Source organism: Bubalus bubalis, chromosome 3 (genome assembly GCF_019923935.1).
Source record: "Bubalus bubalis isolate 160015118507 breed Murrah chromosome 3, NDDB_SH_1, whole genome shotgun sequence".
Classification (NCBI taxonomy): Eukaryota; Metazoa; Chordata; class Mammalia; order Artiodactyla; family Bovidae; genus Bubalus; species Bubalus bubalis.
Window position 1 is genome coordinate 63,938,670 of NC_059159.1, and position 27,357 is coordinate 63,966,026.

A 27,357-nucleotide genomic window follows, 5' to 3' on the forward strand; every position below is an offset into this window, starting at 1 on the left:
GAAAACTAGACAGCTACATGTAAATGAATGAGATTAGAACACTTCCTAACACCATCTATAAAAATAAACTCCAAATGCCTTGTTGTTGTTGTTCAGTCACTAAGTCATGTCTAACTCTTTGTGACCCTATGGACTGCACTATGCCAGGCTTCCCTGTCCTTCACTATCTCTCAGAGTTCGCTCAAACTCATGTCCATTGAGTTGGTGATGCCATCCAATCATCTCTTACAGACCTAAAAATACAAAACCTGATATTATGAAACTCCTAGAGTGAAACATAGTCAGAACACTCTTTGACATAAATCAAAGCAATATTTTTTAAAATCTGTCTCCTACAGTAACGGAAACAAAAGCAAAAATAAATGGGACCTAATTAAACTTAAAAGCTTTTGCACAGCAAGGGAAACCATATATACTACATATTCTTGACTGAATGCAATCAAGTTAATAATTTTGGTTATTTGTGTCTTATTATATAAATTAAAAGAAATACATTATTACCACTGATTTGCTAGATAGAGTAGATTTTCATATTCAAATCAGGAAAGACATAATCATTTACAAAAGAGGCTGATGGAAACAAATCACTCCCAAGCAAGTGCTTGGACACGAGGACCTGTGAAGCAGGACCCCTGTTTCAACACATGCATAATTAAGATGCCAAAACATCCTCTCTTCCAAAGTATTCTTAATTTCCTACCTAACATCACCTTGAAAATTCAAAACTCCTCAAAAATATGATGATGGAGATGTTGAGAGAATGGAAACTAACATAACATAAAAACCAACCTTCACAATTTACAATAAAGGAGATACTTTATTTGTCCCAATCATAGACTTGTGTGGGATCTTCAGGTGCAGTCTTGCTCTAGTGTGACTTACAAAGGGCTTAAGGGAAAAGCGTCTCCTGTACACAAGTGACTGCTCTGGGTCCCTGTTAATGACTACACTCCTTTCTTGCTGAAGAAGGACAGAAAGGAGGCAGGGAGACCTTAGACAGCCCCTCCACCTCCCTAAAGAGCTAGAGCACAGGTCAGTAGTCAAGGAACAGCTTTTTTCTGCCACAAAAAGAAAGGACAAAGGTGGCTTTTAGTGGTGTTTTCCAAACCTTTTTAATAACTGCTCAAAAAGAAATTTTTTATGTCAACAAGAAACATGAGTGCTTGTTGGAAGACTTCGCCAAGAGAAGAAGTATGTAGGAAAGGGATGGTTCATTTCTATAACATCACCAAGTTTATGAGCGTACAAAGCTTGAGCTGACAGGTTTTGTCCATTAGCAGGGCTCAAAGGAAGGTTTGTTTGTTTTTAAAAGCAATAAAAGCTCATGTCATTGCTTCTGCCTGAATCGTGACCGGCGGTGGGGGGTGAAGCACCGAGAGCCTGAGCACAGCTGTTGGTGACACGCAGACCTTCACTCCTGGAGGCACCAGACCCGAGCCCCCTGTGGGCAGGCAGACCGTGACCCCCCCATGCCTCCAAAGTCCACGTGCTGGAGCAGGTGCTTTCCCGGGGGTCACCTGCATCTTCCCAAACCGACTCCTGACTGCGTCACACCAATGCTCTGTAGTCAACACTAAATACTGACATGTTTCCAGCTCCACTGGCAATGCCAGGCCCCTCACACAGGCACACCCACACACGCCTGACCCTGAAGCTGGAAGATTCTAGAAAACCGGACAGTGAGGTCCTGGAGGGGAACCAATGCGGGCTGTGAGGTAGGGAGGGGGAGGGTTGGGGGGTGCCAGACCTGGGTTTCACCCATCACAACTTCTTTGCCTCCTGAGCCTTGCTGAGGTCAGCTGCTCTTCTTTCAAGACAGTCATTTAAACTGAACAACATGATGACGTCCTGCATTCACTGAAGGCTCAGGACCTTCCCCTCAGTCCACAGCCATCACTAATGACCAGGAGCTGCTCAGGAGGAGATGCCTATCTCTGGATGATGACACTGGTCCAGAAAAGATCCCTGACTTCCCTATCAGCTGGGGTAGGAGGCGCTGCTTTTTTTTTTTTTTTTGCACATTGGCTCAACAAGGAATATGCCAAGACAGATCTTGTGCCCCAGGGTGTACTCTGAATTACAGCTTGGAAAGTACCACCTCCAGAGAAACCAGTGGAAAACAGCAACTAACAAGATTACACATGTAAGGGATTATCTGCAAGATAAGGCTTTTACGTCCTGACTCAAATTCTTGTTGGCTCCTCCTAGTTTTCAAGTGGTCCTAGTTACAGGACCACCAAGATGAAAGCCTCCTCATCCCACATTTTTGCAAGTATGCCGTCTGTGTCATCTGCTTTCTACAATGACATTTCAATCGAAAGGGACAAGTTTTGGTCATCACTACAAACAAATCATCACTATGAACAAAGCCAGTGGTGGTGATGGAATTCCAGTTGAGTTACTTCAAATCCTAAAAGATGATGCTGTGAAAGTGCTGCACTCAATATGTCAGCAAATTTGGAAAAGTCAGCAGTGGCCACAGGACTGGAAAAGGTCAGTTTTCATTCCAATCCCTAAGAAAAGCAATGCCAAAGAATGCTCAAACTACCGCACAATTGCACTCATCTCACACATTAGTAAAGTCATGCTCAAAATTCTCCAAGCCAGGCTTCAGCAATACGTGAACCGTGAACTTCCAGATGTTCAAGCTGGTTTTAGAAAAGGCAGAGAAACCAGAGATTAAATTGCCAACATCCACTGGATTATCAAAAAAGCAAGAGACTTCCAGAAAAACATCTACTTCTGCTTTATTGACTATGCCAAAGCCTTTGACTGTGTGGATCACAACAAACTGGAAAATTCTGAACGAGATGGGAATACCAGACCACCTGACCTGCCTCTCTAGAAATCTGTATGCCGGTCAGGAAGCAACAGTTAGAACTGGACATGGAACAACAGACTGGTTCCAAATAGGAAAAGGAGTACATCAAGGCTGTATATTGTCACCCTGCTTATTTAACTTATATGCAGAGTACATCATGAGAAACGCTGGGATGGATGAAACAAACATAAACTGGAATCAAGATTGCCGGGAGAAGTATCAATAACCTCAGATATGCAGATGACACCACCCTTATTGGCAGAAAGTGAAGAAGAACTAAAGAACCTCTTGATGAAAGTGAAAGAGCAGAGTGAAAAAGTTGGCTTAAAGCTCAACATTCAGAAAATTAAGATCATGGCATCCGGTCCCATCACTTCATGGCAAATAGATGGGGAAACAGTGGAAACAGTGGCAGACTTTATTTGAGGGGGCTCCAAAATCAGTACAGATGGTGACTGCAGCCATGAAATTAAAAGATGCTTACTCCTTGGCAGAAAAGTTATGACCAACCTAGACAGCATATTAAAAAGCAGAGACATTACTTTACCGACAAACATCCTTCCAGTCAAAGCTATGGTTTTTCCAGTAGTCATGTATGGACGTGAGAGTTGGACTACAGAGAAAGCTGAGCGCCAAAGAATTGATGCGTTTGAGCTGTGGTGTTGGAGAAGACTCTTTAGAGTCCCTTGGACTGCAAGGAGATGCAACCAGTCCATCCTAAAGGAGATCAGTCCTGGGTGTTCATTGGAAGGACTGATGTTGAAGCTGAAACTCCAATACTTTGGCCACCTGATGCGAAGAGCTGACTCATTTGAAAAGACTCTGATGCTGGAAAAGATTGAGGGCAGGAGGAGAAGGGGACGACAGATGATGAGATGGTTCGATGGCATCACCAACTCAATAGACATGGGTTTGGGTGGACTCTGGAAATTGGTGATGGACAGTCAAGTCTGGCGTGCTGCAGTCCATGGGGTCACAGAAAGTGGGAGACGACTGAGTGACTGAACTGAAGTGAACTGATCAAGGTTTCCTTTCGTGCATACAAAGAAGCTGTTCTTTCACAGTTCTCACACCCTACAAGTATTCAGAAGGTACGCCTCTGACGCGAAGCTCCGCGCTGGACTCTGCAGGTAAAATGATGTACGAGGAAGACACGGCCCGTACAGGTGGGGAGCCCAGGGCTGGGCAGGGACAAATCCTAGGACAGAAGGGCCAGAAGGAAATCATAGCTTTTGACCCCAGAACGTCTCAATTGAAATATCTTATATACAACAGAGAGAGAATTCTAAAAATTTAGGAGTGAATTGTAGTCCAGCTGCACAGTTTAGCCGCACAGAAGAGAACTATGACTCTCGGGGAGCATCCTTCTTTTCTTTCAGGAAAATATTTTAATTGAAAGGTGAACACTAGTCACTGACCCTCACTCTCCAAATTGGTGGGGACAGGAAAGGAGAGGGAGGAAAAAGAGCTGTGTCCACAGGATGCAGGAGGAGGAAGTAGGCTGCAAGTGGAAATAGGGCCCTGCAGATGTGACCTGTCCACATGGTGTCACCCCAGAGCGGGCTGAGCCCCTGTGCAAGCAGTGGTGCCCGGACACGGAGCCCACATGGAGGCAGAGGGGCCGTGCTGAGGGACAGGGGCTGGGGCGCGATGCAGGCGCCTTTAGAGAACACCGGGGTAGGGAGGCTGGCAGTGAGTCCCCCAGGGCTGGGAAGGCAGGTAAGGACCCCTCCCCAGAGCCTCCCAAGAGAGGGGCCCTGTTCTGCCTTGTCCCAGCCTCTTCTCTCCAGGCTTGTGGCTGGGGATTGACAACAGCAGGCCTTGGAAATGAACATGACATCCCTGACTCCAAGGCACGAGTGGATGAAAACAGCCTTCCTAGGACCCGTTCATTCTTCATGTGAAATCCAACACAATAAAGACGCCTCGAGCTGGTGCACATGCTCGAGCCTTGCCGTCCCATCACTGCCTTCTCCAGAGACCATGGGTCCCTGCCCCACCAGGCAGCCCCATGCACCCTGCCCTGCAGCAGGGGAGACGCCCATGGAGCCGCGAGACTGAGGGGTGGACCAAAGCCGGTACTTCCAGGAACAGGAATGCCGGGGAGCCACACACCTGTCTCCTCCATCACTTCTGGACCCCTTCCCTCATGCACGGTACAGAAAAGGATGAAAACGCAGTTGTAATCATTATAATTCGCTGAACAGCTAACAGGAAAAAAGCCCACATCCCCAAACATTGACATACCCAAAATCTTTACAGCTTTTCTGGCTTATTTAATAATTTCAACCTGCCTGCCACAGTTCAGTAAATTCTAAATGAAAAGCTTTGTGCAGAAGTGGCCAGAACTGGCCAGATAATTTCTTCCATATTCCCTGTATCAGTTCTGTGTGTGTGCATCAAGCTTTCAGCAAGGAGTGTGAAACACATGCTCTTTTCTGCTCCAATATTTTGGCGGCTGCGTCATTAGGGAATTACTTTATCAATGGATCACTTGTAACTGACTGTTTCAATGGAACTATGTAGCTGCCTTGACATCTTCAGCAAGTTATGTATCATGGAAAAGAAAAAAAATTTATACACACACGCACAAATGAAAATTTCTGGGATTACATTTAAATTCTCTCATTCTGGTAAAGACAGCTTTGGCTTTAAAAGTTATTCTGAAGAGACTCTTCATGGTTCAAGTAGAAGCTTTGCCAAGCGGCTAAGCCGAAGCTCTCTGTGCTTTTCACAATTCTATTTCCACTGACGCAACATTCAAGCGCCTTCAGAATAAAGTGACCACTGATCCCAACAATGAACACAATGTCTGCCCCAAACCACTTCAATCAACTCAGGAAGGGCTCCCTGCAGTCAGACATGTCTGACCGCAGCAGCGTGGCCTCAGCATCCAGCACTGACACTCTGCTGGCATTGCAGCTCCTTCACAGAGCTGGTCCCCACGTGGGGCCGAGCAGGCACAGCCAGGAGAGTAGCCGGCGCTCCCTGCCCATCACACTCTGGCTGAGAAGCTGGACAGGCCGAGTCCCCGCGGGGGAGGACTCAGCCACAGCACAAGCACTAAGGCACGGTTGCCGCCCTCTCCTCTGCAGATGATTTAAGCCAAAAATTCTGTGTTTCAAGGGCCTTTGGCACAGAATCCCAACTTAAAAATAAACCAAGTATCTCCCTTGTGTCATCAGAAAAAGGGGGGCCTGCAGGGGAAAAAATGAGTCGTGGACCCCCTCTCGACCATGCTGAGTTTGCTGCATGCTCTCAGGCAGACTGTTCACCCTTCCCAAGTTTCTTCACAATCATGTTTCGGGCTGAAGGGAGGATGAGCAGGCAGAGCATCTGAGGCTATGGAGGGCCGCAGGGCGCCCCTGGGCACGCCTGGATTGAAGTGTCAGCAGGAACCCAGGGTCACCCTCCAGCAGACAAAGCCTGAGGACCTCACACCCACAGTGATTTGAGGAGTCCTTTTTCCTTTCGTATAAACAAGTGCCTGTGGCTATTCCAGGGCTGTTACGTTCCACAACAGTATACAGAGATATTAAGTCTGCAAGTTAAAGCTGGTGTTTGGAACTGCTCCCTCTGGGACAGACAGACTTGGCTCCACTAGTAAGGATGCTACAAAGGACTGAAGCTGAAGCTCCAATACTGGCCACCTGATGCAAAGAGCCAACTCACTAAAACAGACCTGATGCTGCAAAAGACTGAGGACAGAAGAAAAGGGCAACAGAAGATGAGATGGTTAGATGGCATCACCAACTCCATGGACATGAGTTTGAGCAAGCTCTAGGAAATGGTGAAGGACAGGGAGGCCTGTCGTGCTGCAGCCCATGGGGTCACAAAGAGTCAACATGACTGAGGGACTGAATAACAAAAGCAAAGGATGCTCAGTTTGCTGAGTGCCCGAGTGATCATTATGGCGAGGCTCCATCCACAGTCACATCCCGCCATCCATGCACGGGAGGGGCGAGGTCTCCCCACGGACTCCCTGTCAACTGAAGAGAAGGCCCCTGGGTCTGGGGCCTGGACTGAGGACAAGGTCTCTATTTAGGAGGTAACAGACACTCGCTGGGTGATGGAAGAAGACAGCCCACGAGCCTCAGGACTAAATCAGCTGCTGTTGGACTAGAAACCTGAAAGGAAGAATCCTGTCCAGGTTTACTCCTGGGTTTTTCTCCTGCCCTTTCCCCCCTGGATATTTGGTAAAATATTTTAAAAATATCTTTATCTGCTGTACTAAGGCAACATAAAGGATGGGGATTTTCTTCTTATTCGGGCCAGAGTTACAAATGGGACCAAGGGACTAGCTGACTCCCAGCAGTGAGCACTACAGCTGTTGAGAACTTGTCCCGAGAGAACCTCCAAGATATTAAAAGAGAGACAGACACACACACACACACACACTCAGAGATTATGAAGTCAAGACAATTCTCCATCTAAGGACTTTCCATACAGTTCAAAAAGGACTGAGTGTGTATTTTAACCTCCTTGTTGTGAAGTAAACCATCCACAGAAACATACACAAAACAAGAGCTGCAGTTGAAAGACCTACCACACCGAGAAACACGTAATCACTACCGGTCAAGAGACAGACCCCGGCAGAGCAGGAAGCCTCCAGCTGATCCTGGTAGCAAGCAGCCCCTTCCTTTCCTAAAGGCGCCTGCCATCCTGCCTCTTACCTAGGTCCGCAGCCTTAGACGCGATGGCTCTACAGCCCTTTACAAGATGTTACTTCAGTGAATCATGCAGTGTGGATTCTGATGTGTCAGGCTGCTTCTGCTCCATGCTCCATGTGTGAAATTTATCTGTGTGGTTACGTGTACTTGTCAGCTTATTCCTTTACATCAATGCATAATCCACGGTAGGCATATACAATCTGTCCATCTAATCTAGGTGGACATGTGTGTTCTTTCCAGGCTTTAGTTACTATAAATATGCTGTCATGAACATTCTTGAATGTGTCTTCTGTATGAACCTCTGTTACTAATAAGTACATTGGGAGTGAAAGTGCTGGATCATGGCATATGCCTATCCAAACAGTTTGCACTCACACCAAATTCCTAACGTGGTTAGAGCAAGTCTGTTGCTCCCCAGGAGAGCCAGGAAGTGCCGGCTGCTCCTCCCCCTCCTCACCACACATGGAGGAGTGTCATTGCATCTCGCCCCATTGGACGTCCCATTTCCCCATTTTCAAAAGCCCATGTGGCATGTGTTTTAACCCTCCATGTATTTTACTCCAACAAGACACTGTTACTATTTTATACAGTGAGTTACTAGACTTCTCTTCATAGGCATTTTTACAGTTGCATTTCTGACCAGCTGGGATAATTTTGCTCCTACCTAAATAACCCCTCCTAATATAGTCTTAGTCTAAAATCTGTTGGCAACAAAACCGTTCAATTTCTGTTTGTCTGAAATGTGTTTATTTCACCCACATACTTGAAGGATATTTTTGTTGGGCAGAGAACTCTAGGTTGGCAGGTATTTTCTTTCCACAGTTTAAAGATACCACCCCATCACCTTCTGGCTTCTGCTGTTTATGCTAAGAAGTCAGCTGTTGACTTAAGTGTAGCTTGGAAAGTAATTGTCTTTTTTCTCCCCCCTCTGGTTGCTTCTAATGTCTTCTCTCTCTTTTTGCTTCCATGAGTTTTACAACAATATGACTTGGTAGCAGTTGTTTTTTTATTTATCCTTCTTAGAGTTCACAGAATTTGTGGAGTTTGTAGATAGAAGTTATCATTTAAGTTCTGAGTCACTTCCTGTTCAAATATCACTGTGTTCCATATGAGCTCGCATCTCCTTTCCAGATTCTGTTTATAAGTACATTAAAACTTCTCACCACATCCTGTCACCTCTCTTCTGTGTTTTTCATCCTTTTGCTCTTTGTGTTTAACTTTGAGTATTTCTTTTACCTATTTTTCAGGTTGCTAAATCTGTCTTTGGTTATACCTAATCTGCTGGTTGTTTTAGTTTGCAGTTCTAGAATTTTCATTTGGTTCTTATTTATACTTTCCAGTTCTCTTGAATTCCTGTCTTTCCTTGAAAATAGTAAACCATTTGGAAGTCTATTCCTCTTAATACCAATCTATGAAGCATCTGCATTTTTCCACTGCTACTGTTTTTCAAGGTTTGCTAATGTTGTCCTTCCTTCTCCAATGTTTATTTTTGACTGTCAGATGTTGTTTTTGGAAAACTGTTAGTAGAAATAATTTGAGGGCTAGGATAACATAATATTCTTCCAGAGAGGATTTAAGCTTGTTTCTGCCAGACGCCTAAGGGACTAGTACTCTGGACTCACCCTGACGTTGTTTCAGAGAAAGAGCCTCCGTCCTCCCTGATCCTGGCCCCATAATTCTTCACTATCTTATAACCTCCCCAATGTCTCTAAGTAGAATATTCCTAAATTTAAAGACAATTTTTTAAAGAAAAGTTTTAGGGTCACATCAGAATTGAGAGGAAGGTACAGAGAATTCCCAAATGCCCTCGACCAATTCACACGTATATAGCCTCTCCCATTAACAACATTCCCCACCAGAATGGCACATTTGTTATAACTCAAGAACCTATGTAAACACATCATAACCACACAAGGTCCACAGTCTACATCAAGCTTCAGTCCTGGCACTGCATGTTCTATGGGTCTGGACAAATGTACAATGATATGTATCCACCACTGTACTATCATACCAAGAGAGTATTTTCACTGCTAGAAAGATCATCTGTGTTCCACCTATTCTTCTTTCCCCATCTTACTCTCTGACAAGCATTCATCTCCACACTCACTCCATACTTTTGTGTTTTCTAAAATATCACAGAGCTGGAATCATACAGGAAGTAGCTTTATCAAATGGGCTTCCTTCACGTAGCACTATGCACTTAAGACTCCTCTCTGTCTTTGCGTGGCTTAACAGCCTGTTCCTTCCTAGCACTGAACATTACTCTAACACCTGGATGTGTCCGTTTATTTTTCCATGCATTTATTGCAAGACACCTTGTGGCTCCAAGAACACTTTTTTACATTTTAATTTGCTTTCCTGCTATTCCTTGGCAAGAGGGTTAACTCACCTTATTGAGTCCCCCACAGGGCTCTGCATTCTATTTTAACAAGCTGATCATTTACTCTATCTCCTCAAAGTCTACCCATATATTAACAAGTGAGTTTGTCTACTCCTGCTTTAGTTTCATCCAACAGGAGGTTTTATCCAACAAGTCTTGTTATTATCAACTATTTAAAATTCTTAAAATAGTTTTGACTATTTTACTTTAAAATAATGAAAAAGAAACACCCAAAGTAAACAAAGGCCACATAAAAGGCACAGAGGGAAGACCAAGTGATGGCCCTGACAGATGGCATCTGCAAGCCAAGGAGAGAGGCCCTCAGAGCAAACCAACTCTGCCCACACTTTGACCTGCCACTTCTCATCTCCAGAACAATAGGGGAGGAAATTGCCCTTGCTGAAAGCATTAAAAACAATCATCTATAGTTCTATAATTTTTACTTTTAATGACATAAAGGCCCACCATAGAATAACTGTGCTTGTATTATGTTTTATAAAAGTGAATCTGGAATGGCATAATAATTCTTTAAATATGAATAAAATTACTGACATTTTATATTAAAATCATAAACAGACTTAGTACTCATTCCACAAATAAATAATAAATAAATAAATAATGAAACTTTTCTAGCACTGTATGGTTAAAATAGTAGTATCAGTTCACTTCAGTTCAGTGGCTCAGTCATGTTGAACTCTTTTTGACCCCATGGACTGCAGCACGCCAGGCCTCCCTGTCCATCACCAACCCAGAGCTTGCTTAAACGCATGTCCATCCAGTTGGTGATGCCATCCAACCATCTCATCCTCTGTTGTCCCCTCTCCTCCTGCCTTCAATCTTTCCCAGCATCAGGGGCTTTCCCAATAAGCCAGTTCTTTGCATCAAGTGGCCAAAGTATTAGAGTTTCAGCTTACGCATCAGTCCTTCCAATGAATATATAGGACTTTCAGATTGACTGGTTTGACCTCCTGGCAGTCCAAGGGACTCTCAAGAGTCTTCTCCAACACCACACTTCAAAATCATCAATTCTTCAATGCTCAGCTTTCTTTATGGTCCAACTCTAACATCCATACAAGACCACTGGAAAAACCATAGCTTTGACTAGATAGAACTTTGTTGGCAAAGTAACGTCTCTGCTTTTTAATATGCTGTCTAGGTTAGTCATAGCTTTTCTTCCAAGGAACAAACATCTTTTAATTTCATGGCTGCAATCACCATCTGTAGTGATTTTGGAGCCCCCCAAAATAAAGTCTGTCACTGTTTCCATTGTTTCCTCATCTATTTGCCATGAAATGGTGGGATCAGATGCCATGATCTTAGTTTTTTGTATGTTGAGTTTTCAGCCAGCTTTTTCATTCTCCTCTTTCACTTTCGACAAGAGGCTCTTCAGTTCCTCTTCACTTTCTGCCATAAGGGTGGAGTCATCTGCATATCTGAGGTTATTGATATTTCTCCTGGAAATCTTGATTGCAGCTTGTGCTTCATCCAGGCTGGCATGTCTCATGATGTACTCTGCATATAAGTTAAATAAGCAGGGTGACAATATACAACTTTGATGCATTCCTTTCACATTTTTGAACCTGTCTGTAGTTCCATGTCCAGTTCTAACTATTGCATGTTGCCCTGCACACAGATTTCTCAGGAGGCAGGTCAGGTGATCTGGTATTCCCATCTCTTCAAGAATTTTCCATAGTTTTTTGTGATCCACACAGTCAAAGGCTTTGGCGTAGTCAATAAAGCAGAAGTAAATGTTGTCCTGGAATTCTCTTGTTTTTCCTATGATCCAGTAGATGCTGGCAATTTGATTTCTAGCTCCTCAGACTTGTAAATCCAGCTTGAAGCTCTGGAAGTTCTCGGTTCATGTACTGTTGAAACCTGGCTTGGAGAAGTTTGAGCATTACTTTGCTAGCATGTGAGATGAGTGCAATTTTATGCAGTAGTTTGAACATTCTTTGGCATTGCCTTTCTTTGGGATTGGAATGAACACTGACCTTTTCCAGTCCTGTGGCCACTGCTGAGTTTTCCAAATTTGCTGGCATATTGAGTGCAGCACTTTAATAGCATCTTTTAGGACTTCAAATAGCTCATCTGGAATTCCATCACCTGCACTATCTTTGTTTGCACTGATGCTTCCTAAGGCTCATTTGACTTCACAGTCCAGGATGTCTGGCTCTAGGTGAGTGATCACACCATTACGGTTATCTGGATCATTAGGATCTTTTTTGTATAGTTTTTCTGTGTATTCTTGCCATATATTTTTAGTATCTTCTGCTTACATCCATACCATTTCTGTCCTTTTTTGTGCCCATCTTAGGATGAAATGTTCCCTTGGTATCTCTAATTTTCCTGAAGAAATCGCTAGTCTTTCCCATTCTATTGTTTTCCTCTATTTCTTTGCACTGATTAGTTAAGAAGTCCAGAGAACTTTCTTATCTCTCCTTGCTATTCTTTGGAATTGTGCATTCAGATGGGTACATCTTTCCTTTTCTCCTTTGCCTTTAGCTTCTCTTCCTTTCTCAACTATTTGTACGGCCTCCTCAGACAACCATCTTGCCTCTTTTTCTTGGGATGATCTTGATCCCTGTCTCCTGTACAATGTCATGAACCTCTGTCCATAGTTCTCCAGGCACTCTATCAGATCTAATCCCTTGAATCTGTTTGTCATTTCCACTGTATAATCATAAGGAACTTGATTTAGGTCATACCTGAATGGTCTAGTGGTTTTCTCTACTTTCTTTAAGTCTGAATTTGGCAAAAAGGAGTTCATGGACTGAGGTCTTGTTTTTGCTGACTGTATAGAGCTTCTCCATCTTCAGCTGCAAAGAATATAATCAATCTGATTTTGGTGTTGACCATCTGGTGATGTCCACATGTAGAGTCTTGTGTTGTTGGAAAAGGGTGTTTGCTATGACCGATCCATTCCCTTGGCAAAACTCTGTTAGCCTTTGCCCTGCTTCATTTTGGACTCCAAGGCCAAATTTGCCTGTTACTCCAGGTATCTCTTAACCTCCTACTTTTGCATTTCAGTCCCCTATGATGAAAAGGACATCTTTCTTTGGTGTTAGTTCTAGAAGGTCTTGTAGGTCCTCAGAGAACCATTCAACTTCAGCTTCTTTGGCATTAGTGGTTGGGGCATAGATTTGGATCACTGTGATACTGAATGGTTAGCCTTGGAAATGAACAGAGATCATTCCGTCATTTTTAAGACTGCACCCAAGTACTGCATTTTGAATTCTTGTTGACTATGTTGGCTATGCAATTTCTTCTAAGGGATTCTTGCACACAATAGTAGATATAATGGTCATCCAAATTAAATTCCCCCATTCCAGTCCATGTTAGTTCACTGATTTCTAAAATGTGGATGTTCACTCTTGCCATCTCCTATTTGACCACTTCCAATTTACCTTGATTCATGGACCTAACATTCCAGGTTCCTATGCAATACTGTTCTTATAGCATCAGACTTTACTACCATCAGCCGTCACATCCATAATTGAGTGTTGTTTTTGCTTTGGTTCCATCTCTTCATTCTTTCTGGAGTTATTTCTCCACTCTTCTCCAGTAGCATACTGGGCACCTACCGATCTGGGGAGTTCATCTTTCAGTGTCCTATCTTTTTGCCTTTTCATACTGTTCATGGGGTTCTCAAGGCAAGAACACTGAAGTGGTCTGCCATTGCCTTCTCCAGTGGACCACGCTTTGTTAAACATTCACGTGTATATATACACTATATATATACGTATATACTGTATGTATACACACACACACACACAGAGTCCATGTAATTATCCAGGCCAGAATACTGGAGAATACTTATACTTTCCCTTCTCCAGAGGATCTTCCCAACCCAGGGATCAAACCCAGGTATCCCGTATTGCAGGCAGACTCTTTACCAGCTGAGCCACAAGGGAAGCCTGAACAGTACTATATCCTTTTAAAAAATGAAGAAAAGTTAACTCTTGACTATAGGACACTGAGGAAGAGAAGACAGGAAAAGTTCCAACAGTTGTTTTTTTCGTTTGCTGTATAAGAAAACTACAGTTGATTTACTTGCTGGAATTGCTAAATAAGCAGTGACACCTCATAATGAGAAAGTTCTCCTTTGAAGGGAAAATAAAAATGTTTCATAACAGTGGTTTAGAAAAATCAAATGGCCCGAAGTTACTGCATCAGATAAGATTTTCCACCCTTTCTGGCATTATTTTTGAGCCAGAGAATAAGGTAAATTACCTAATGAAAAGGTTAAAAACAGAGTCCTCTGAACCCAAATTTCATGTATTTTCTATAATCAGAAATTGTCGAGCTACTGTTTAATTTTCATCACTTTAAACCACAAATGAAAGGCCTCATTTTTAGACTACCAGCAAATGAATGGATATATATATATAACACCTTAAATATATTAATATTATTGCTCTTTTTCTGCAGTGTATATCCATCTACACACAGTAGTGTCAAAAATCCAAGTTATTTACTCTTTTATATGCTATAATTTTCCATAGGGCTGGTCAATATAAATGTGTATTTTAAATTATATACCTTTGTACATGTCCAAAAAATCTATAGATTTGTTTTTGCTCCAACTTCTAATATTATATTCTATATGGATTCAACATATGGATCCTGATTTATATAATATTTAGAAAGAAATCTGTGTTCCTATAGAAATAAATCTTTAATTCACCTTTTTTAGATCATCCAATTTGTATAAAACTTTAAAAATGCATAAATGAATATATTAAGGAAATGAGTATTAAAGAGGATAAGAAATATTGGAAGAATTACTACTGTTAAAATGTCTATACTACCAACAGTCACCTATAGATTCAATGCAATCTTTAACAAGATTCCAATGCCATTTTTTTTTACAGAAGGAGAAAAAAAATCTAAAATTTTTATGGAATCACAAAAAAAGAAAAAACCAGGAGGCCTCACAGTTCCTGACTTCATGTTATACTATAAAGCCAGTCATCAAACCAATATGCTCAACATCACTAAACATCAGGAAAATGCAAATCAAAACCACGGTGAGGTATTACCTCACAGCTGTCAGAATGGCCATCATCAAAAGGAAAACAAATGTTGCAGAGGATGTGGATCGAAGGGAACCCTCTGCACTGTTGGTGGGAATGGAAGTCGTGTGTAAAATGGAATCTAAAATGGGGATGGAAAAGCCACTATGGACAACAGGGAGGTTCTTCAAAAAATACAAAATAGAACTACCATATGACCCAGCAATTTTGTTTCTAGACATGTATCTTTAAAAAAACCAAATCATTAATTTGACAAGATAGATGCATCCCAATGTTCATAGCAGTATTATTTACAATAGCCAAGATAGGGAAGCCCCTGCAGTGTTCATCAACAGATGAATGGATAAAGGAGCCGTGGAATATGTTACTCAGCCATAAAAAAAAAATGAAATGATGCCATCTGCAAAAACATGGATGGACCTATGCTAAGTGAAGGAAGTAAGAGAAGGATAAACACTTCACTTACATGTAAAGTCTAAAACACAAAACAAATGAACTACCATACAAAACAGAAAGAGACTCAAGGCTACAGAGAACAAGCTGGGGCTTGTCATATGGGGTGGGTTGGGGGGGAGGAGGGAAACAGGTGAGGAAGACTAAAAGGTAGGAAGTCAGTTATAAAATAAGTCGTGGGGCTGTGATGCACAGCGTAGGGAATACAGTCAGTAACACTGCCCCAGTTCTGTATGGTGACAGAGGTTACCAGACTAATCATGGCAATCATGTCACAATGTACAAAAACATCAAATCACTATGCTGTACATCAGAAGCTAATAACAACACTGTAAGTCAATCACACTTCAATAAGAAAGAGAGCCTCTATATAATGACAAAAATTAACAGGAAGTTATAACAAATCTATATATCATATATTTATTAAAATTGCCTCAACCTACAGATAAAATTTAATAAAAATACAGGATAAACTAATAAACCCATCATTTGTTAGGAGATCCCAAAGCGTGCTCAGTGCAGTAGAGGCAGAACACCTAGGAGACTTCAAGTTGTTTTCACATACATGTTGCAAACCTCTGTATGTGCCAAGTCACAGAACAACTCTCAATGGATTTTCAAGGTCAGTTATTATACAGACCACATCTCCTAGTCACAAGGCAATTAAAATTAATAATGCATGGATAAATTTGAAATTTTTCCATGTGGAAAAAATTTTTTTAACATTTCTAAGTAACCCTTAATTCAAAGTAAAGATTGGAAAGGAAATTTATACATTAGTAAGAATGAGCCACAGCTCACAACAAAAAACACATTATGATGAGTATATTTCCATTTTTTCAAAAATATTTGTACACATTTGGTAAAGCACACAACTCTATCTCTACAAGACAAGTGAATGATAAACACAACTTGGTAGACAAACAGAGCAGTGAAAGAACAACATTACCTCCCGGTACTGGTCGTGCTCTGACTCTTCCATCACATACGTAAGTTTCATGGCACACATACCTCACGGTCTCTCCTGGGTATCACAGGTCACCATCACCTGCACACACACAGCTGGGACCAGTTCAACTCTCTCTGAGCTTCTCTCGTCACTTGAAATCCCCTTTTATTAAAAAGACAGCTCCACCTCTACTTACTCTTCTCTTCCTGATCACAGATTAGCAAGATATTTCAGGTCCCAGAAGACATGAGGGAGAAAGATGCTTCTGCAGCCACAGGAATTTGTGGGGCTAACTCACGTGAGTCAGCTGACAAGTTTCTAGAGCTTTAGGGGCAGAGCCATGGGGAGGCTCCTATCTGGGGTCCTCAGTCCTTTCACAGTTAAAGAGCAGCAGGAAGAGAAGGGACATCTCCAGAGTGCCCTGGAGCCAGGCAGACACAGGGCCCACCAGAGGACTCCAGATACACAGAGAGGACGGGGTGACTGTCACCACCTCCACTTACCAGTGATCTAAAGAATTTTCTATGACAAGGTTTAAGACATATTACAAATGTTTTTGAAATAAGCATTTTTGGGAAAGAATTGTATTTACTTAACAGCGACAGGAACAACATAATTTAGAATTTAAGTTTCTACTGGGAAAATAATGTTTTTTTTGTTGTTGTTTTTTAACTTTACTCCCTCCATCTGGCTGCCAGAATCAGCTTTATCAATCAGCAAATACCAGTGCTAACTCACTCCACAGGGAATCTGTTGATGCAAAACCCAGGAAACACTTTATCTCCACTGGGAATATCTTCAAGAAGGGATTAGAGGGGTCTGGAAAGGCAGGATCCTGTGGGGGGTGGGGGTGGAAAAAAACAGTATATGCTGAACTGAAAACACATACGCACACATGGGAATTATTTTACTTTCAACAAGTTCTGAAAGTAGTAACAACACTGGGGAAAGTAAAAAGAGTAATTTCACACGGATGTTTCGGGAAGGCTGAGAGGGCAGGCATTTAGCCCTCACACTGGGCTAGTGGTAAAGAACCTGCCTGCCAATGCAGGAGACACAAGAGATGTGGGTTGGATCCCTGGGTGGGAAGATCCCCTGGAGAAGGACATGGCAACCCACTCCAGTATTCTTGCCTGGAGAATCCCACGGACAGAGGAGCCTGGTAAGCTAGGATCCATAGGGTCGCAAACAGTCAGACATGACTGAAAAGACAACATGCTGCTGAATTTGTCTGCTATTTCTCAGCTCTGTCTCCTCAGGTTGCTAATTTCCTGCTCCAGGTTATAATTCTGCATTCATAACACTGTTACTGTTTCCATGGTAACTTTCTGTGAAGTCACACAGAAAACACTGCCGAGTTACCCACAGCCTCGGTTTCCCAGTCAAATCATACGTGGATTTTAATCTTTCCAATGGAAATAGGAGGTTTACTATTAAAAGTTCTGGGGAGAAGGTCTCACTGGCTGAGACAAGAAGAACCCTGACAGCCCGGGACCCTGGTGAAGCCCAAAGGAGCAGAGTCCACCCCCTGGATTTGCACCCAGGCCCCTCCAGTTCTGAGACATGCGCCTTGGGCACATATCTAACGGTCTCCAGCTTCAGTTTATCCAGCTGTAAAGTGGCCAAGTACCTCAGGACCACTAGAACGGTCCTGGGGGCCAGGTCCCCAGACCCGTCCAGCGGTCATGGCTGAGGGGGCCGGGCACCTAGGGCCCAGCTGGCCTCAGGCTCCTCAGGATGCCCAGACATGGGGCAGGTCCCATGCAGATGGGCAATGCCATCAGATCACAGAGGCGGGGATGGGGGAGAGGGTCGCTGCCACCTGCAGGCCTGGGCTTGGCCAGCAGCGGCCTTGGTGAGGCTCTGGAGCCCACAGGACGGAGCCCGCAGGACAGAGCCCCCAGACTGCTCCTGGGCCCCCAGCTCATCCGCTGGCCTGAGGCTGGGTGAGAAGACAGACCCGCCTCTTATCTCACTGCTCAGCCTGACGACCACCGCTCCCCGACGGCTGGCTGAGTGGGCCACTAAGGGCTGCTCACGTGGGGGCGGCACTGCAGCCCTGACCAATGGCTGAGCAGGACTGCTAATGGCCCTGTGGTGACTGTCGCCTGGTAACAGAGTGGCTGTAGGGTGACTGAAGAACACCACTGGCCACGTGCTGAGGGCTGTGCACGGGCCACTATTACATTACCACAATGCCTGGCAAATGCCCACTTGAGACCGAGGTCACCTTGAGCTCCCCAGAACTCTCAGTGACCTCTGGAAGAGGAGGCCACAGTTGAGTCACTCAGTAAATATCTGTAGAGGGCTTGGTCTGTACCACCCAACGCCTGGGGGCCAGGAAGGCGGAGGGTGCTGCAAGTGCCATGGCCCTGGCAAAGGCTGCTTCTCCCCCACTTCCTCAGCTTCACGCCCACCTCCTCGGCAGGGGCTGGCTCCTGGGATGAGATCAACCTTGGTTCTGGGCCCTGTTTTCTCCTGTGCCCACACATCCAGGCAAATAGAACACACGTTGAAAGCTCAAACAGTGAACCTCTGTGCTCAAGAAACAGAGTCCAGGGCAGGCAGGGCTATTTCAATTTACCATCTCCTCCAAAGGAGGGGATGTGGTTCTTTACAGAGGGTAATTTAAAATGAACAAAAGTCCTCAGCTTGCAGACAGCTTATAATTATTATTTGGGTTTAAGGCACTGTGACAATTGTCTGAACCTCTGAAAACACAATGGAAGTAAATACCTACCTTCAGAAACGAAAGTATCAGTTAATTCAAGGCCTGCGGAAGTGCCTATTTCTAAAGAAGTAACATAATAATTTTATCTAGCAACTTTGTGACAAAAAGAGAATCAGTTTAAGCTTCCTTAGACACACTGTTATCCTCAGATATTTAATCGGTGCACCTAAAGTAACATTTAATAAATTTATCATTAGAAACACTGAAGCAAAGACAAATATCATACAATATTACTTACATGTGGAATCTAAAAAATTGATAAAAATGAACTTATTTATAAAACAGAAATAGACTCACAGATGTAGAAAACAAATCTGTGGTTACCAAGAAGTAAGGGGGAGTGATAAATTGGGATACTGGGATTGAAATATACACACTACTATATATGAAATAGACAACTGATAAGGACCTACTGTATAGCACAGGGAACTCTACTCAATACTCTGTAATAGCCCATATGGGAAAATAAGCTGAAAAAGACTGGATACATGTATATATATAACAATCATTTTGCTATATAACTGAAACTAATGCAAAATTGTAAATCAACTATATTTCAATATCTTAAAAAAGAAATGCAAAGGCGTTCTTCAATAAAAAGAACTTTGAAAGACATAATCGTGTGCTTTCTGAGTAGGGAAAAAAAAAAAAAAAAAAAAAAAACCTACAGGAGGGAAATACAGCATTCTGTACCTAGACAGCAGTGCGAGTTCTCCTCGACACTGTTTGGGCTAGCAGCTCTTAGGAAAAAAGAGTTTATGATCAACTCAGCTTGGAAATCCTGCAGGAGACTGACATAAGTGTATTAAGGGCTTGGGAAGTTTCCTTGGAGAAGGAAATGGCAACCCATTCCAGTCCAGGATTCTTGCCATGGTCAGAGGAGCCTGGCAGGCTACAGTCCATGGGGTCGCAAAGAGTCGGACATGACTTAGTAAACAACAACAAGAAGTTCTGCAGTAAAGAAACTGTCCATGGGGTCACAAAGAGCTGGATATGATTTAGCGACTCAACAATGAAACAGAGATATCTTAAGGCTGTGCTCTAATTGTTCAACAACCCCCATTTCAAATAAGAATGATCGTCTACAAATGTATAAAGTATATAAAAGTGTTAGTCACTCAGTCATGTCCAACTCTTTGCAACCCCAGGGACTGAAGCCCGCCAGGCTCCTCTGTCCATGGGATTTCCCAGGCAAGAATACTGGAGTGGGTTGCCATTTCCTGCTCCAGGGGATCTTCCCAACCCAGGGATTGAACTCAGGTCTCCTGCATTGCAGGCAGATTCTTTACTCTCTGAGCCACCAGGGAAGCCCATAAATGTGTTAAGTCATAGCTAAATAAAAGAAAGGAAGCCTGTTTGGTTGAGGACACACCTAGAATATACATATACAAATATACATATATCCGTATATCTGGCATATACAAATATGTGTTGAATGAATGACTAAATAATTCTCTTTCTTTTTCCTCACTCTAATCAGGAGACAGCTGCTCTGATACACCCTCCAGACCCCCTAAAAGGAACAGGGGGGCTAGAAGAATATGACAGAAGCAAGAACACAGGCCATGTGTGAGACAGCCAGGGCTGTGTGATCTTGAGCACTTTTTGCACAACAGGAATTAAAACGTTTTCATCCTCTAAGACCCCTGTGAAGAAAGCACCTGGCATGAGCTTGGCACAGAGAAGGATTCAAAAAATACCACCCCCCTCTCCCTCATTCTGACTTTTCCCTCATTTAAATCCTGAGGAAAGAACAACTCAGGGGACAAGTAACACGTCACGGGGGACTGCTGAGTGAGATGAAGTAAACAGGCCAAAACAAACCCCCCATCGAACGTGAGACAAGAAGGATGCTTTACAAGGCTTGCTTCCAAAGCCTGTAACACTAGCCCCATTCACGTTCCTAGAGGTCTTGAGCTAGAGTGTCTTTTAACCTTGAGGTGTTCATCTTGTTTAATCACACTAATCCAACACAACTCCCAGCAGACAATCGCATCGTCGCCCTATTCTGTCAAAGCCCTCGCATCTTCCAAATCAAAACGGTATTTGTACAATTAAATTTTGTCTCTTTCCTCCAACAACCCAGAAACATAAAAATGTCCCCAAATAAGCCAGGTTTAAAGCTCCAAATTGGAGAAGGCAATGGCACCCCACTCCAGTACTCTTGCCTGGAAAATCCCATGGATGGAGGAGCCTGGTGGGCTACAGGCCATGGGGTCACTGAGGGTCAGATACGACTGAGCGACTTCACTTTCCCTTTTCACTTTCATGCATTGGAGAAGGAAATGGCAATCCACTCCAGTGATCTTGCCTGGAGAATCCTAGGGACTGGGGAGCCTGGTGGGCTGCCGTCTATGGCGTCGCAGAGAGTCGGACACGACTGAAGCGACTTAGCAGCAGCAGCAGCAGCAGCAGCAGCAACAAAGCTCCAAATATGCTGGCAACAGCTTCCCTGGTAGCTCGGGGGGTAAGGAATCTGCCTGCAATGCAGAAGCCATAGGAGAAGTGGGTTTGATCCTGGAGCCAGGAAGATCCCTGGAGGAGGAAATGGCAACCCACTCCAGTATTCTTGACTGGTGAATCCCATGGACAGAGGAGCCTGGTGGGCTACAGTCCAAGGGGTTGCAAAAAGTTGGATGACTGAAGCAACTTAGCAGCAGCAGCAGCATGCTGGCAACAACACAAGTATGAAGATGATTATTTGACACACACCTAATTTACACAAATAAACGGCATCTTGCCTAGTTGTCCCCCTTTGATGAGGCTGGGCTCCTGCTTATGTTGTTTCTGAAATCTGAATTAATCTGACATACTGAGAAGTTGATTTGCTGAAGAGAAGGCTTTGTAAGAGGGTGGGCTTTCCTTCCTCGGGTATCAATCAATCATCAAAGAATGAAGGAGAGACAGGAATCATATATTAAGATGAAAATTTGTGGCGTTACCTGACAGAATAAGGGGGGAGTCAGGAGGAACTGCTGCACTAAACACACTATTTACGTTCCAGTAAATCCTGCGTTTTAAAATGTTGACCTTTGTTTTGAAACTAGATTCAAATTTAGTACACAGTATTTCTTTGTTGGCAAGAGCTGCAAGTGAATGATGGTTGGTCTAGCTGTTTTATACACACTCTGTATGGAGGGTATCAGAGGCCCTATGAATCAGGTCAAAAATTAACACCACATGGACGGTCTTGGAGGAAAAGAAATGAGTTGTCACATTCCTATCGCAAGAACGAGCCTGTATTTTTGTAATCCCACTGATAAGGCAGTATTCAGCGTGGCAAACTGCCCCATGTGCCTCAATGCAGTCTCTTTTACATTCAGAACTCTGATTTTGCAAAAACAAGATACAATCACCCCAAAATGGAGGCCATTTTACAGACCTGTCAAATGCACAGCCCTAATAAGAGGCGTCCAGGGTACCCCACAGCACATCCTCCGGGGGTTATTTTTAAAGCGTCTGATCTCATTCACGCGCTGACACACACTCACTGGTCAGAAAAGCCCCCTGCCTCAGTTTCTCACTCAGTAACACAGCCAATAACTCGGCGAGGAGCTCAATGACATTCTTAACAGGACTAATACATTCTGTTCTTTCCCTGTCTTGAAATTCGCCAACACACCACTCTGACGCTCAGTGAAAGTTTTCTGACTCAAGGAAAGGAAAGATAACACCAGGAATATGTGAGGAATTTCCTAACAAAACACACACGCACACACACACACGGGAAAAACCCAAATCCTGACTTGGGAAAACAAGCAAACCATATCCACAGGAGTTCTCAAATCCACTTTGGTGGCAAAAAAAAAAAAAAAAAAAAAAAAAAAACCTGAAAGAGCAATTCCAGCCCACTGGGGCCTTTTACAATGGGGTCTTGCCCTCACCACCAACGGAAGAACAATAAATACATTTTTAATTCATGTTTCTAAGGGGAATAAAGAGTGCCGGGATCTGGAGGGTGGCCAGCCGGAGAGGCCCTGTGACCGAACTCTCTGAGATCAGTCCTTTCGGGATATCGGGAGAATGGAACTAAAGGGCAACTTGGAGAGGGTGTGGAGGAAACGTGACCAGACTCAGGAACCACCAGCTAATGTGGACGACACCCCACTCCCAGCGACCTGAAAATGATACCGCTGTGCGTCATAGGCGACTCCAGGCACGGGGGTGCTGGCAGGCCTCCAGCCTCCGGCAACAACTTTGTGACTTCACCCAGGATCCTGCCAACACTGCCCTGGAGTCTAGCGTCCAAGAAGACTGCACACAGGATTTAATCAAACTAAATACATGAAGTGAGAAATGTCTCTGTCAACCACCTGGCCTGCACCATGAAGGCGAGTTATACTGAGCCACCCCACCCCAAGCTCTCAGGAGACAAGCTGCCTCATGGGACATACAGCGAGCCTTGACAAACCAGGGAAACCACACTCAGGACCGTGGTCATTTTACAGAAACAGGGCAGGGACAAAGACACAGGGTCTGCTGGCTCCTGAGCATCCCACCAAGACTCCTACATTCTGAAACAAGTCATCACAAACATGCAAACTACTTGGCTCAGGCTGCCAAGTGCTAGCAGTTGCTGCCCAGAGTTGAAATGACCTCTGCCCTCCCACCCACTCCGGTTTCTCTGGGATTACATCTGTCCTCTGTTGCCTACAGAGCCCACTGGGCCTCCCCCTCTGCTCCCTTTGACTGTGTTCCTAAAGGAACTCTCCATCGACCCAGGACGCAGTTATCATTGTGCTGTGCTCAGTCGTGTCTGACTCTTTGTGACCCAATGGACTGCAGCCTGCCAGCCTCCTCTGTCCATGGATTCTCCAGGCAACAATATTGGAGTGGGTTGCCATGCCCTCCTCCAGGGCATTTTCCCAACCCAGGGATGGAACCTGGGTCTCCAGCACTGCATGCAGATTCTTTACATCTGAGCCACCAGGGAAGCCCACAGTTATCACTGGGCAGGAGAAAAAGACAAAAAATCAACCTTAAAGCCATACTTCTTTTTAGGAAGACAAACACAAAGCTTTCTAAAAACCATATGTGCATGCACACACACACACACACACACAATGTATTTTAATACTAGCTTTAACAAAGTTTTAACAAAATTTGAAAAATGTTTCTATTAAGTCAAATATGTGTGTTAGTCACTCAGTTGTATCTGACTCTGACCCCATAGACTGTAGCCCACGAGGCTCCTCTTGTCTATGGGATTCTCCAGGCAAGAACACTGGAGTAGGTTGCCATTTCCTCCTTCAGGGGAACTTCCTGACCCAGTGATCCAACCCGGGTCTCCTGCAGGCAGATTCTTTACCATCTGAGCCTCGAGGGAAGCCCATTAGGTCAAATGTTTCCTTCCGAATGATTGAGTAAACAAGTATTTTTCATTCCTGTTAAATCAAATACACATAACCTAAAGGCCAGTAAATGACAGGCATTTTAGTTACACAAAGTTCACCACATCCTGACACCCCCAGGACAAGATGAGATAACACTAAGGCTTGAATCTGTGTCAAGTGTGGGGTCTGCAGCTGCCCGGGTTTGCCTCCTGCTCTGTCCTGCACCCACCCAGCTCCTAGAGAGCCCCCAAAGCCAAGAAGCAGGCTGAGTCCCCACTGTGCACCACCCCCCAGTAATGAATAATGGCCTCAGAACTTCCTTGAGACTCTGGGTTCTAAGGCCAGAAAATAAAAACAAGTTGGGGGGAAAAAAAAGCAATGGAGGAAAAGATGAAACACACACCAAACAAAATAAAAATCAGACAGCTTGTCCCAGGAGAGGAGAGCGGTCTTTGCTTTTGTCCTTCAGTTCTCAAACGAGGACCCACCTCCACAAAGTTTTCCCTGAAGCCGGGTCTGTCTGAGGTTCTCCCACGCATTCCCATCTACAGCTCGCATCCCCTGCAGGGCACTGTGGAGCCCCTGGAGCCATCTTCCCCACTGGGACTCAAGCTGAGGAAAGAGAGGGGCTATATGGAGCCTGTAATTGTACTATTTTCAACATCAGGCTTGGCCCATGATGAGAGTCGCTATTATTAGAAAAGTGAAATCATATGTGTTCAAACCCTGTTTCTACCATTAACTCACACTGTGACATGAGATGCAAAATGGAGACAGTAGAGGCAGATATGCAGCCATGAAATTAAGATGCTTGCTCCTTGGAAGAAAAGCTATGACCAACCTAGACAGCGTGTTAAAAAGCAGAGGTTACTTTGCCAACAAAGTATAGTTTGTCTGTACAGTCAAAGCTCTGGTTTTCCCAGTAGTCATGTATGAATGTTAGAGTTGGAGCGTAAAGAAGGCTGAGAGTCGAAGATTGATGCTTTCACACTTGGTGCTGCAAAAGACTCTGGAGAGTCCCCTGGACTGCAAGGAGATCAAACCAGTCCATCCTAAAGGAAACTGGTCCTGAATGTGCACTGGAAGGACTGATGCTGAAGCTGAAACTCCAATACTTTGGCTACCTGATGCGAAGAACCGACTCATTAGAAAAGATCCTGATGCTGAGAGAGACCGAGGGCAGAAGAAGCGGGTAACAGAAGGTGAGATGGTTGGATGGCATCACTGACTCAATGGACATGAGTTTGAGTCAACTCCAAGAGATAGTAAAGGACAGAAAGGCCTCGTGTGCTGCAGTCTCTGGGGTTGAAAAGAGCTGAACACAACTGAGTGACTGAACAACAACAAAAAAGGCAGATAAGATTATCCATGACACACCAGGCAGGCTGGCACAAGGGCCGCAGTGAGTATTCCAGGCTTTCCTTTCTCCCATCCCCCTTCCCTGCTCACCCCCAGCCCCAAGAGCCTTTCTACCTTTTTACCCTTCTCCTCCCTCCGCTTCTCCTTCCCGTCCCTCCTCCAATGTTTACCTTCCTGCTTATTTCCACCTTCTTACCACAAAGGATCATTTGCATCTGAAACTGCAAACTTCACCTTCTAATCCACATTAAGACAAAACATTTTGTGTGACACCTTCGCTCTTTCTCTAGATATGGCTTAACCTATGATTACGCATAATATGAGGCCGATAATGAAGCAATGCTAATTTAATAAATGACAATCAAACATAATGCAGACTTCAGTTCATTATTTCCAAAAAAGATGCAAGCCTAATGGGGTGTTTAAATTTTTTTTAAAAACCTACTGAAACAGAATTTCATTTACCTAAGTGGTTTATGAAAAACATTTCTTTTCATAATAATATGCATAACTTTGCATAATTATTTCATTATTTTGATGCTACTCAAAAAAAATCTTGTTCATCAAAACAGAATTATTTTCACAAGACAATGCAAATAAAAACAAGAGACCAAAACCATTTACACCCTTAAATCCAAAAGTCCCATGCAAAGTCCACTAATCTAAAAAATACAACAAACTAGTGAATATAACAAAAAAGAAGCAGACTCACAGATACAGAGAACAAACTAGTGGCTACCAGTGGGGAGAGGGATGGGGGAAGGGGCAACACAGGGGTCAGGGGTGAGACGTACAAACTATCAGGCATAAAATAAGCCACAGGGATAGAGCGTACAACACAGAGAACACGGTCAACATTTTATAATAACTATAAATGGAGTTATAACCTTTAAAAACTGTGAATCACTGTGCTGTACACCTGTAACTTATATAATACTGTACAGCGACTATCCTTCAATTTAAAAAATAATAAAAAAAATTAAGAAAAAATATTAAAATCTATACACTGCCTTTTTTTTTTTTTTTTTAATATTGGTGTTGGAAAAGACTCTTGAGAGTCCCTTAGACTGCAAGGAGATCCAACCAGTCCATCCTAAAGGAAATCAGTCCTGAATATTCATTGGAAGGACTGATGCTGAAGCTGAAACTCCAATACTTTGGCCACCTGATTCAAAAAACTGACTCTTTGGAAAAGACCCTGCTTCTGAGAAAGATTGAAAGCAGGAAGAAAAGGGGACAACAGAGAATAAGATGGTTGGATGGCATCACCGACTCGATGGACATGAGTTTGAGCAAGCTCCGGGAGTTGGTGATGGACAGGCAAGCCTGGTGTGCTGCAGTCCATGGGGTCGCAAAGAGCTGGACATGACTGAGTGGACACGACTGAGTGACTGAACTGAACTGATACACTGCTTAAAAAACAAGTCTCCACTGTTGTCCATAACTGTGCAGGTTTGGAATTTCAATCCATTCTCTATGGACTTAAATCCAACGTCACCATGCTGCCATCATTCACTGGAGAATTCAGAAAAGGCTGGGTACCACATCAGCCAGATCTATGGTAGATGAGGAACTAGGTCAAATTCTTCTTTCAGTTCAGTCACTCAAATTGTGTCCAACTCTTTGCG

At 43.7% G+C, this 27,357-nt stretch overlaps 1 protein-coding gene across 5 annotated transcripts in view; it reads right to left on the reverse strand.

The window, feature by feature from the left end:
- The window catches only part of SH3RF1 (SH3 domain containing ring finger 1), a 158,753-nt gene that overhangs the window by 73,184 nt on the left and 58,212 nt on the right, over window positions 1–27,357 (reverse strand). The window lies entirely within an intron of this gene.